At 40.5% G+C, this 13,261-nt stretch overlaps 1 non-coding gene across 1 annotated transcript; it reads right to left on the minus strand.

Moving 5' to 3' along the window:
* Positions 1–6,023: 6,023 nt before the first annotated feature.
* LOC122123207 lies at positions 6,024–6,187 on the minus strand. The gene has a single exon (XR_006150344.1). It is a non-coding gene; the product is annotated as a U1 spliceosomal RNA (small nuclear RNA).
* Positions 6,188–13,261: the final 7,074 nt, after the last annotated feature.

Below are 13,261 nucleotides of genomic sequence, written 5' to 3' on the forward strand. Positions count from 1 at the left end.
AAGTGAATCGTTGCAGCCCCAACAGAAATCAGTATGGAAGTTCCACACAAGAAATCCTACATATACACCTGAAGAAATGTAAGTCAGCCTTACAGTAGAGGTATCTGCACACACATTTTTTACAGCATGATTCAAAATAATCACATTCCAGAATTGGCCCCCACAGGCAGAAAAGTGTGTAAAACTGTTATCTCCAATTAACAATTAAAAAATCTGGGAGTAGAACTGTGGACCAAGTCGCAGAGTACCAGCCTTGATGGAAGGAAGCCAATCAAGAGATTAATGTCCTAGGTTCAAGCTTCAGGACTGGCACACACACACACACACACACACACACACACAAACAATGCTTCCTATATTTTTTAGCCAAGTTTCTTATTCCCCTAAGATTCATACATCTATGACAGAGCTAAATACAATGGGAAAGAGATATTTATAATGATAAACTTCTACTGAAGAACCCAATTTTTTTTCTTGTTTTGTTTTGTTTTTGTGGTCTTTGGACTTGAACTCATGGCCTGAGTGCTGTCCGTGTGCATTTTCCCTCAAGGTTGGTGCTCTACCACTTAGATACAGTGCTACTTCCGGGTTTGTGGTAGTTTGTTGGAGATGAAGAGTCTCAAGGACTCTGTCCTCCACACACTGATTTCTAACTGCAATTCTCAGATTTCACATTCCTGAATTGGTAGAATTAGAGGCCTGATCCACCAATGCCGGGCTAGAACCTGAGTATTTTCACCATTGCTCATTGGAAGAGTTCAATTCTTTTTCCTCCAGAACACTTGCCAAGCACAGTTCTCTCTGGATGGTAATCAAGGAAATACAGAGGCACCAGTAGCTCACACCTGTAAATCCTAGCTACTGAAAAGTCTGAGATATGAGGATAGTGGTTCAAGGCCAGCCCAGACAGGAAAATCTGGGAGACTTTTAGTCCCAATTAACCACAAAAAAAATGCCATATGTTGAGTTGTGGCTCAAGAAGTAGAGCTCTACCTTGATCAAATACCTCAGGGATAGACCTCAGACCCTGAGTTTAAGGCCCAAGACCAGTGTACATTCAAACACACACAATTTAATAACATGGTTCTCAAACCTAGCAAGGTGCCATCCTAATCCATTAATGTCATGCTTTGTTATGAAAACTGAAAAAGTCTAACTTCTGGCGTGGGCTGGTAAACAGTATCTGGATATAGTAATTAGCTCACAGCCAGTCAGACCAACCCAGACCGGAAGCAGGATTGAGGTGGTGCAGCCACATGGTCCCTACTCCCCTATTCACCCAGACTAATCAGGAGTGAGGTGACACAGGCAAGCAGTCTCCACTCACCCAGACCGGAAGACAGAGTGAGGTGACAAGGGCACCAAGCCCAGACTTATCCAGCCAGGAAGCAGTAGTGAGGTGATGCAGGGACATGGCCCCTACCCACCCAGACCGGAGGCAGTGATGAGGTGACACAGGCACCATGGCCCTTACTCCCCCACTCATGCAGACTAGAAGCAGGAGTGAGGCCACACAGGCACGCAGCCCCCACTCACCTAGAGTGGAAGCAGGAGTGAGGTGAAACAGGCATGCAGCCCACACTCACCCAGACCGGAAGACAGAGTGAGGTGGTGCAGGCACACGGCTCCTACCCATCCAGACCAGAAGCAGGAGTCAGGTGACACAGGCATGCGGCCCCTACTTATCTAGCCAGGAAGCAGAAGTGAGGTGATGGTCGCATGCCACACCAGAGGCATGATCCTAGCATTCCATGGCAGCTCCCTTCTCTCCCAGCCTTTGTGAAGGGCTGCTAGGTTCCATGATGCACTCCGGAGGTCAAGGGGCTGGAGCCAAGGTTGCTGCTGCCCTCCCCTAACTGTTACTGCACCTGCTGCAACTATGGTAGCAAATTTAATAAGTTCTAATTCACAGAACATATACTATGAACTATTAGTGTCTTCAGGTACCATATTCCACTTGCTAGTCACTTAATTTTATAGTTGCCAATGTCTTAAGTGTTCACTGACTTGTAAATATGCTGGAATGGAAATCCTAATATCACTGATGTCTTTTAATTTCTAAGAATGATGATTTTGAAATGACCCTTTCTGAAGAGAAGAGGAGGGGACATAGACCTAACTGTTCAAGAGTGCCTTTGGGTGACACTCTATTGGCCCAAGAATGAGTCGACACAGCTGTTATCCAGTTGTTTTTCTTTTTCAATTTTATTTTATTTTATTTGAGAACATACTGTACAGAGGGGTTACAATTACATGGGCAGGATAATGCATACATTTCTTACCAAGCATTGCAGCCTCCTCCTTTGTTTACCCTTCACCTCCCTTCCCAGCCTCCCCCCTCCCCCCAACCCAATCCTTCCCCCCCTCCCCCCCCACACCGACATTGTAAAGCTCGTTTTTGACATGACATTTTGTACTTCTCATTGTTGCAACAGGTCCACCTGAATCCTTAAACGACTTGTTTTTCCCCATCTCCTCCACAAGTTATACTGACATCAAATATAGTGAAAGCGGGGGTTACACTGTGGGGGAGGGACATACAAAGCAACAAAGATATAATTTTATAAATGTGTTAAAAACACATGCATGATAGAAACAAAAACATTAAAATACATATTTAAGGGTTCGTTTTCCTAACATCACATTATCTGACCTTTTCTGCTTGACTCATACATATACTAGATATTGCAAATAAGGGAAACCATGGGACCTATGTTTCTTTGGGCCTGGCTTACTTCACTTAATATAAATTTTTCCAAGCCTTTCCATTTCCTAACAAATGGGGCAATGTCATTCTTTCTGATGGAGGCAGAGAATTCCATTGTGTATATATACCACATTTTCTTGATCCATTCATCTACTGAGGGGCATCTGGGTTGGTTCCATATCTTAGCTATGGTAAATAATGTTGCAATAAACATAGTTGTGCTGGTAGCTTTAGTGTGGTCTTGTTTGTAAACATTTGGGTAAATGCCCAAAAGTGGGATTGCTGGGTCATAGGGGAGTTCTATGTGAAGTCTTTTGAGGAACCTGTTATCCAGTTGTTTTGTGTTAGTATTTGGGTCATGTTTTCTGTTTGGCCTTGGAGTCTTAGGCTTCTCTTTGTAGACATAGAAGATGGGAAAGTAATTGCCAAGGCTTATATAGTCAGGAGCCATTTACTTCCTGCCCTTCTGAAATGGCATCTCACTACATAGCCAAGATGGCCTTGAACTTATTTTGCTTCTGCTTCAGCCTCCCAAGTGATGGAATTACAGGCTTACCATACCATGCCCAGCTATCTCTCATGGACCATTTGAAATAGAAAAATAATGACATGTGCGCTATATCTACTAAGAGACTTGTGCAAAGACCAAATAATTTACAATCCAGTTGTTAAGAATATAAACTCATATTCAACTGAATTTCAAATTCAATTTTGGTTTCTTAGCTGCTTTTGGTTAAAGAGTAGACACTATATCACTGAGCTTTATTCACTTGTACAGAAATGTGGATGGTGCCAGGGACAGGTGGCTTATGCTTATAATCTTACTCAAGAGGCTGAGATGTAAGGATTGTGTTTTGAATCCAGCCCGGGCAGAAAAGTCACCATTATAATAGAAGGACAAGAGCCAAACTGATGAGCCAGATACTCTTCTGAAAATGTTTTAATATGGTAGATTGTTTCCCACATGTCAGTTTGTCATTCTGCTTCTAGTCAGAAAATTTATAAGGCTCAGAAAAGGATTCAAGCTCTCTGTTAAACCATACTGTAGCCATTTTGATTTTTTATTAAAGGAATAATCAATTTAGACATTGGTAGCTCATGCCTATAATCTTTGCTGCTTAGGAGGCTGAGACCTGAGGAACATGATTTCAGGCCAGCCCAAGCAGAAAGTCCATGAGACTTGTCTCCAATTAAGCAGTGATAAACCCAGAAGAAGAGGTATGCCTTAATAGAGTATTATTCCTAAGGAAAAAGCTTTATTTAAGCTGCCCTAAAACTTCTGGTCATATGTTGGGACATTGCCATGTACAATGCTGCTGGACCCTGCCTTCCTTTGGTGTGTTTGCCTAGAGCCTTGTTTTCACTCCTGTGGATATAGGCTGTTTAGCCCACAACCTTGGGGGTGGCATGATCCGTGTATGGAATATACTGCCCAGACAAACAACTATGATGTAAGCAATGATTGAGAAGGTGTTAGTCCAAAGTTACAATGGTAAGGATGTATTCTGTTTAGCTTTTTTCTTTAGTTAATTGCTTTTTAAAGTTTATCTGCTTATTTAATGTACTCTAGGAAATCAAAAGTTAATATTTGGGATTTTTGGTGCAATTTGCAACTAGGCAAGTAAGAGCACCCATTGCCCCCAAATTCAACATTTAAAATTATTAAAACTTTGTTCAGATGTTTTAGTCATCAAAAATTTGAGCCAGGGATGGGAGCTCACACTTGTAATGCTAGCTGCTAGGTCTTGACAGATACAGAGAGGATTATGATTTGATATTAGCCCATGAAAAACATTCAAAATATTGGATCTCAATCAATATTGAACCCAATGCATTGTGCTTCTTATTTCATCTATTCAGAAAGGGTAAAAAGAAGGATTATGGTCCATGCTGGCCTGGTCATAGACATAAAACCCTACCACAAAAATAGCTAAAGCCGAGCTGGGCTCAGGTGGCTCATGCCTGTAATCTTAGCTATGCAGGAGGCTGAAATCTGAAAATCACAGATCAAAGCCAGCCCAGGCAGCCCAGTGAGACTCATATCTCCAATAAACCACTAGAAAACCAGAAGTGGTATTGTGGCTCAAACAGTAGAGCCCTCACCTTGAGCTGAAGAACTCAGGGACAACACCCAGGCACAGAGTTCAAGTAACATAACCAACAAAAGAAAAATGAGGGCTGGGAAGGTGGTCAGTGGTACAGCGCTTGCCTTGCATGCCTGAGGCCCTGGGTTCGATTCCTCAGCACCACATAAGCAAAAAGAAAAAAGCCAGAAGTGGCGTTGTGGCTCAAGTGAAGAGCTGAGGGACAGCGCCCAGACCCAGAGTTCAGGCCCCACGACTGGACCCCCCCCCCAAAAAAAAGAAAGAAAGAAAAATAACTAAAGCCAAAAAAAGCAGGTGTATGGCTCATCTGGTAAAGTACCTACCTAAAATGCATGAGGCCCTGAGTTTAAGTTCTAGGATAGAAAGGGGGAAAGGATGTGAAGAAATAGAAGGAAGAAAAGAAGGAAGGGAGGAGTTATTCTGTATATTGTGGTGGCTTCTCATTCCTTTTTTCTTTTTTTTTTTTTGGTCGGTTGTGGGGCTTGAACTCAGGTCCTGGATCCTGTCCCTGATCTTTTGTGCTCAAGGATAGTGCTCTACCGCTTTGAGTTACATTGTCACTTACGGTTTTCAGTGGTTAATTGGAAATAAGAATCTCATAGATTTTCCTTCCTAGGCTGGTGTTGAATCTTGATCCTCAGATCTCAGCCTTCTAACTAGCTAGAATTACAGGTATGAGCCATTGGCTCTGGTCACTTATCTGTTTTCTTTCTTTTTATTTGTATGTCATGGGACTTGAACTCTGGGTGCTGTCCCTGAGCTCTTCAGCTCAAGTGAAATGCTCTACCACTTGAGCCAGAGCCCACTTCTAGTTTTCTGGTGGTTAATTGAGGATAAGAATCTCATGAGCTTTCCTACATGGGCTGGCTTTGAACTGCAATCCTCAGATCTCAGCCTCTTGAGTAGTTAGGATTACATGTGTAAGCCACCTGCTCCCAACTTCCTCATTTATTTTCTCATGGTGAGTTCAAGCTGATTTTTCTACTCCTTGTAGTTCCTAGCAACTACAAAGTAGGCCTAGAGATACCTCATCCTTTACAGTAGTCCTTAGGACCAAGTGACTGCTGAGTGCAGGAAAGCAGATGAGGCCAATATAAAATACAATGCTATCTATCTATCTATCTATCTATCTATCTATCTATCTATCTATCTATCTATCTATCTATCTATCTATCTATCTATCTATCTATCTATCTATCTATCTATCTATCCAGTAGAGAGAACTAACACAGTCCCCCACTACCACAAATTATGCAGTCGAATTTTCCACATTTGGGGAAATCTCAGGGGTCAGCACATCTGGAGTGCAATAGATAAGCCTGGCCCTGGGAAAACCACCTTCGTGATCATAGTATCTCCCCTGCCAGGTAAGTAACAAGGCTGACTTGGTATTTAAAAAAAACTAACAAACACATGAGAGTAGTTCACATTTGTAATCCTAGCTACTCAGAATGCTGAAATCTGAGGATTAAGCTTTAAATACTAGATAAATTTTGCTGAATTTTTATTAAAGCTCCTTTGATGTTTTTAATTGAAGGTTTTATTTATTTTCTTATTTTACTGTTTCTTACTGTGACTACCAAAAAGCTGAGTGACTTCTGTGGCTTGTATTCCTGGATTACTTTGGAGGTGCTCTAAGACTTCATCAGAGGCCAGACTTGTTCTACTCAGTTGAGTAGCCAGCCACAAAGCTGTAAGTGACAATACTTACAGTAAGCAAAATTACATAAAATTAAAAATTCAGACACACAGTTACACTAGCCATATTTCAAATAAAAATAGAATTCAAGTTTCAGTGAATGTTAGTAAAGTTTTAATGCATTCATTTTATCTGTGTCCCCTGTCACACTGCCACAGAAGAATGGAATACTTACGGCATACCATATGACTCCCAAGGCCTCGATGTACTTACTCTGTTCCTTTACAGAAAATGTTTGCCTGACCATGTACCCTAGTGAATATCATTTATTATGCAGAGCTACCCTCTTTTCTATATGCTGTTATTTCTCCCTATCCTTTTCTCCCTCCCTCTCTCTTCTCTCACCCAATCTCTCCCTTTCCTTGTTTTAGGGATCAAAACTCATGCATGGTAAGCTGCTAAGCTGAATCCCAGCCCTGTGTATGATTTTGTGTTTGGTGAGGGGGTACTTTTTCATGGGTTGAACTTTGGCCCTGGACAGTATCTCAACTTCCTTCCTTCCTTCCTTCCTTCCTTCCTTCCTTCCTTCCTTCCTTCCTTCCTTCCTTCCTTCCTTCCTTCCTTTCTTTCTTTCTTTCTTTCTTCCTTTCTTCCTTTCTTCCTTCCTTCCTTTCTTTCTTTCTTTCTTTCTTTCTTTCTTTCTTTCTTTCTTTCTTTCTTTCTTTCTTTCTTTCTTTCTTTCTTTCTTTCTTTCTTTCTTTCTTTCTTTCATTTTGTCGGTCATGGGGCCTGAACTCTGAAATCTAGGCCTGGTCACTGTCCCTCAGCTCTTTAGATGAAGGATAGTGCTTTACCATTTGAGGCACAGTGCCACTTCTGGCTTTTTCCTACTTATGTGGTGATGAGTAATGGAACTCAGGGCCTCATGCCTGCAAGACAATCACTCTACCCCTGAGCAACCTTCCCAGCCCTCATTTTATTTTAAAAATAAAATTCAAAACGTGCCTTTTATGAATCCTCACTCAATTTATTGAAACATAGTATATGTTCTTTAAGCTGTTTTTAAAATATTTTTAGTGTAAAAATATGGTACCAAAGGTTTACAATTACATGAGTAAAGTAGTGGGTACATTTCCTAGAGAGCCTTGTCACCTCCTCCTTTCTTTTCCCCAAACATCCCTTCCCTCCCCACCTTCCCAATACCTCCCACCCCCCACAACTGTTGTAAAGTTTGTTTTCAACATAGTGTTTTGTACATCTCATTGTTACAATGGGTTAAACTGTATCCTTATTTAAGGATCTTGTTATGTACATACAAGATGCAGGCCACCAGAAACAAATACAGTGAAAACACAGTAATACCCTGGAGGAAGAACATACTAGCGAAACAAAAAAAAAAATCACATAGTACATTATAAATATGTTAAAAACAATAGCAAGGAAGAAAAAAGCACTTGAGTTACTGTCTTGGGGTTTATTTCACTTAACATCATCCTATATGGTCATATGTACATAGCTTTTGATTTTTTCTTCTTGTCCTAGACATATACTAGTTATTGAAAAAAAGGGAAACTATAAGACCTACATTTTGGGGGGTCTGGCCTACTTCACTTAATATAATTTTTTCCAAGTCTTTCTATTTCCTAACAAGTGGAGTGATGTAATTCTAATGGAGGCATAGAATTCCATTGTGTATATGTGTGTGTGTGTGTATATATATATATGTATATATAGATAGATATACATGTATATGTATATATACATATATATGTCACATTTTCTTGATCCATTTATCTACTGAGGGACATCTGGGTTGGTTCCATATCCTAGCTATGGTAAATAATGTTGCAATAAACAGTTGTGCTGGTAGTTTTAATATAGCCTTGTTTGTGATCATTTGGGTAAATGCTCAAAAGTGGGATTGCTGGGTCATAGGGAAGCTCTATGTGGAGTCTTTTGAAGACTATCCATACTGCTTTACAAAGTGGATGAACAAGTTTACACTCCCACCAACAATGCAGTAAGGTTCCTTTTTGAACACATCCCCTCCATCATCTGTTATTATTAGAGTTCTTGATTATAGCCATTCTAACTGGGGTGAGGTGGAATCTCAACATTGTCTTGATTTTCATTTCTTTTATGGCTAGAGAAGTTGAGGATTTCTTCATGTGTCTATTGGCCATTCCTATTTCCTCTTCAGAGACCTTTCTCTTTAAGTCTTTAGCATACTTATTTATGAGGCAGTTGTTTCTTTGAGGATTTGTTTTTGGGGAATTTAATTTTTTGAGTTTTAAATATATTTTAGATATGAGACCCTTGTCCATTGTATGGCTAGTGAAGATCTTCTCCCAATACTTGGGCTTTCTATTGATCTTGCTAGCTATGTCCTTTGCCATGCAGAAGCTCTGCAGTTTCATGCAATCCCATTTGTCCAACCTTTCTGTGATTTGATGTGTTTCTGGGTCTTTTTTAAGAAACTTTCAACATGTGCCAAGGAGACCTAGAGGTTCTCCTCTTCCTTCCTGTAATGTTTTCAGGGTATCTGCTTTGACTCCAAGGTCTTTGATCCATTTGGAGTTGATTCTGTTGCAGGGTGCTATAAAAGGATCTAGTTTTAGTTTTCTACAGGTGTGAAACATAGTATATGTTTTATAAGTTTTTGTCCATCTCTCTAGAGCCCTCCACAAGTTTATATGTATTTGTAGCTTGGGAAGGGAAATAAGATTTAAATCAGGACAGTAGGAGGCTATGGTTTATAAGGTTCATTTGAGACCCTTTTGGAAGGAATGTTGACTTTTTCCATCTGATGTCCTACAGATGACAATCTTGGTACAGGTATTAAGTAGACTGTCATAGGATAGGAAGCTTGTACTGATTTCTCCTGACTTTCCCCTGGGAACAAAGAAGGTGAAGTAGCCATGGGCATGAATCTGTAGGGGGATTGCAATTTATTTGTATTGACTGTGTATTTCTAGTTACTGTTCCCACAGGCCAGTGGATAAAAGTTTTTTTTTTTCCCTTTCCTACTTTAGCTGTAACTAGTTATTTTTCATTTTTTAAATTTTATTTTATTGTAAAGAGTCTATAGAGGGGTTAGAGTTACGTAAATAAGGCAATGAGTACATTTCTGGTCAAGCATTGTTACCCCTTCCCTTGTTTTTCTTCCACTATCCCTTACCTCCCTCACCTCCTGCACTCCTCCTCTCCCCACCCGAAACTGTAAAGTTCATTTCCAACATACGGTCTTATGGGTATCATTGTTGCAATGGGTCATCCTGTGTCTTGTTTTAGCATTTTGTTATTTCCCTTCCCCTCCCCAAATTAGAAAAATGTATATACAAGATGCTGGGTATCAAAGTCAAGTAGAGTGACAAAAGGGGATATACCACAGGGGGAAGAATATACAAAGGAAACCAAACACTTACATAATAAACCTAAAACAACAACAACAAATTAACCCCAAGATATAGTGATTTGTTTTTATAAGACATTTAGTCTAAAACTCCCTAGACATCTTAAGTTTGGACTATTTCATTTTTTTTTTCTGGCAGTCCTGTGGTTTGAACTTAGGGCACTCTACCGCTTGAGCCCCAGAGCACCACTTTGAGTAGTATATCTTATATAAAGTGTCATAACTTTTCAGCCTAGGCAGGTTTCAAATAATGATCCTTAGTTCTCAGCTTCCTGAGTATCTAGGAGTACAAGTATGAGCCACCAGCACCTGGCTTGAATAATCCCATAGTTTTAACTACAACTGTTTTCATATCCCCTACCAACAATGCTTTCTCATACTTTTTGAAGTTATCTCTAAATAGCTTAGGAAGGAGTTTGAGCATTGCTTAATGATTTTTTCACTTTCATTAGTATATACTAGTTGCACACACTGAGAGGTTTGATGGAGTTACTTCCACACACACATATGATATACTTGCTCACATTCATCCTGACTTCCCAGTGCCCAGCCCTTGAATTCAAGGCCCAGAACTACTGTGCACATGCAAACATTCACAGAGACATACAAACACACACACACACACACACACACACAGCAGAGCAATTAGCAAAGGTTATACTGTGGATCAGGAACTGCAAGGAAACATGGGAAGGTAGATTGTCTTTTCCCAGTTTCTCTGTCTTCCTCCATTCTCTGCTTTCCTCAGAACAACTCAAGCCCTCCACATCTCATTTCTGTCTGTTTTGAACACCCTGAGCCTGGCTTCCAGTATGCCATTCATAGGGAGCTGCCCTTGCCTGGATAGATGATCCTCAAAGTAAGCTGAGGGTCTCAGGTTATATTTTATTTTTCCATTTGGAATGTGAATGAAGACCCTGAGACCATAAGCAGCCTCTTGAAGTGTATGGACAGCTGTATTGAACTACAAGACTCACCTCAGAAATCAAGCAGAGGAAGTGGGATGCAAAATACACAACCTGAACCAATAGATCTATAGGTGACTGAGAGTCAATTTCCACATTAATGGCGTGAATACAAGGGTGAATCCATTTGAAGAGAGGTCTCCAACAATTTCATGGGACCCCATGGACAAGCCTGGCAGGAAGACACGTGTATGTGTGTGTGTGTGTGTGTGTGTGTGTGTGTGTGTGTGTGTGTGTGTGTGTGTGTGCCTGTGTGTGTGTACCTGAAGGCTGGGCTGGGGCTCAGGCTGAGGCTGAGTGCAGCCTGCCCTTATGCCTTTTTTTGCTGCTCTACCACTTCATCCACAGCTCCACTTCTGGCTTTTTTGGTAATTGATTGGAGATGAGATTCTGATGGACTTTCTTACCATGGCAGGCTTCAACTGTGATCTTCAGATCCCAGCCTCATGAGTAGCTATTATTAAAGAAGTGAGGCACTGGAACCTGTTCGGAAGCCTCTAAAATAACAGAGCTATTTTTAGGGAGACAAGAAACACCTCAGTCCAAAAGATGGTGTTGAGTTTTCATGTTTTAAAAGAAAAAATGCACTCAATAGTAAAGTGTGAAGTAATATTGAAGGAAAGAAGACAGCAAACTTTCATAAATCTGGCATTGTGAAAGCCCATCAGACATAAGTCTTTCATATAGGAATCAAAATAATTTCTATGTGGCAACATTGAGACTCACCCATGTGGTCACGTGAACTGGTTGAAGACCTATTCTCACACTGACATACCTTCAAAAGTCTGGGATTCTGCTCTGTGGAAGATGTTTCCCAGTCACACTTGTAAGTCTCTTAGTTCTGTTTTTCACACTTCTCATCCCTCATTCTTAGTATTCACCAAATATCTTTTCCATTGCTGCTCCAGAAGATGTTTTCAATGTCACTGTAAGGATTCATCTAATAAGAGAAACATGTTTGAAGAAGTTTAATACTTATATTAATAATATCATTACTAATAAAGAGTATTATTCAAGAACTACTTTAAGATAAATAAAACATGATTTGGAGCAGTTATGTAATTTGGATATTAAATCTGATAACACACATATATTCCTAGGCCATTACAAATCTGTAGTTACTGCAATCTTACAATACAAATGTTCTTAAGAAAGAAAAAGTGTTGATAATATAAGAAACCCAGTAGTTGTTGAATGAGATAAATATAGTGAGGACTTCTGTTGAGCTAGTACACACTGGTTCTTGCTCTGAAAGCATCACCTATCTGTTCTGAGAACCAGTCAGGCTTAAGTAGGACACATGCTTCTGGATGACAGACCTGCCTGGCATTCACTGCCTAAGTCCATTCAGGCCCACAGCCCATAGGCAATATAGAACAACCTTCAGAACAGTCATCCTGACTTTAAAGCTCAAGCCTCTAATCCTAGCTCATCAGCAGACTGATGTCTGAGGATTGTGGTTCAAAGTCACCCTGGGCAGCAAAGCCACAGTGGGAGGGATAAACTGAGAGCAAGGGAAGGGGTGTAATTGTCCCCAAAAAATGTATTCATTACCTGACAACTGTTTAATTTAATTGACTTAACTATTACCCCTCTGAACATCATATTCCTAATAATATTTTTTAAGAAAAGGAAAGATGAGGCTGGGAAGGTGGCTCAATGGTAGAGTGCTTGCCTTGCATTCATGAGGCCCTGAATTCAATTCCTCAGTACCATATAAGTAGAAAGAAAGCTGGAAGGCACGCTGTGGCTCAAGTGGTAGAGCACTAGCCTTGATCTGAAGAGATGAGGGACAGTTCCCAAGCCCAGAATTCAGACCCATAACTGACAAAAAAATAAAGAAAAGGAAATAAAAAAGGAAGAGTATTGCTTCCAGGCTCAGTGCCAAGCCTGTAATCCTAGCTATTCATGAGGCTGAGGATCAGTGATTGAAGCCAACTTGGGTAGGAAAGCCTATATGACTTTTATCTCCAATTATGTACAAAAAAAATCTCGAAGTAGAGTTGTGGCTCCAGTGGTAAAGCAGTAGTCTTGAGGGAAAAAACATAAACTACAGGGATAGTATCCATTTCCTGATTGCAAGCCCCAGAAAGGCACAGAATAAAAGAAGGAAAGACACTATGAACTTGGTTTATCTGTACCTGAGATGTCTTTGTTAGAAACGATTATGGACTGAAACTCTGAACAGGGCATACTGTGTCTGGCATTTTTTCTGCACAAACTATTTGCACAACCATCTTAACTCCTTCGCTTTTCTATAGTTGCAGGTTGCATTATCTTCTCACCATGGAAGAGGTCCAGTATTTACTTTCCCTAGGGTACCTGCTTCCTTGTCTTCTGCTCTTTACTCATGGACAGCAGTATTTTAACTGAGAATGCAAGGAGGAGGATTGGCAATGCCTTGAAAAAGGGAATTTGCTAGAAGTGGGTGAG

Source organism: Dipodomys spectabilis, unplaced genomic scaffold (genome assembly GCF_019054845.1).
Source record: "Dipodomys spectabilis isolate Male_0828 unplaced genomic scaffold, ASM1905484v1 ptg000226l, whole genome shotgun sequence".
In the NCBI taxonomy this organism is placed as follows: Eukaryota; Metazoa; Chordata; class Mammalia; order Rodentia; family Heteromyidae; genus Dipodomys; species Dipodomys spectabilis.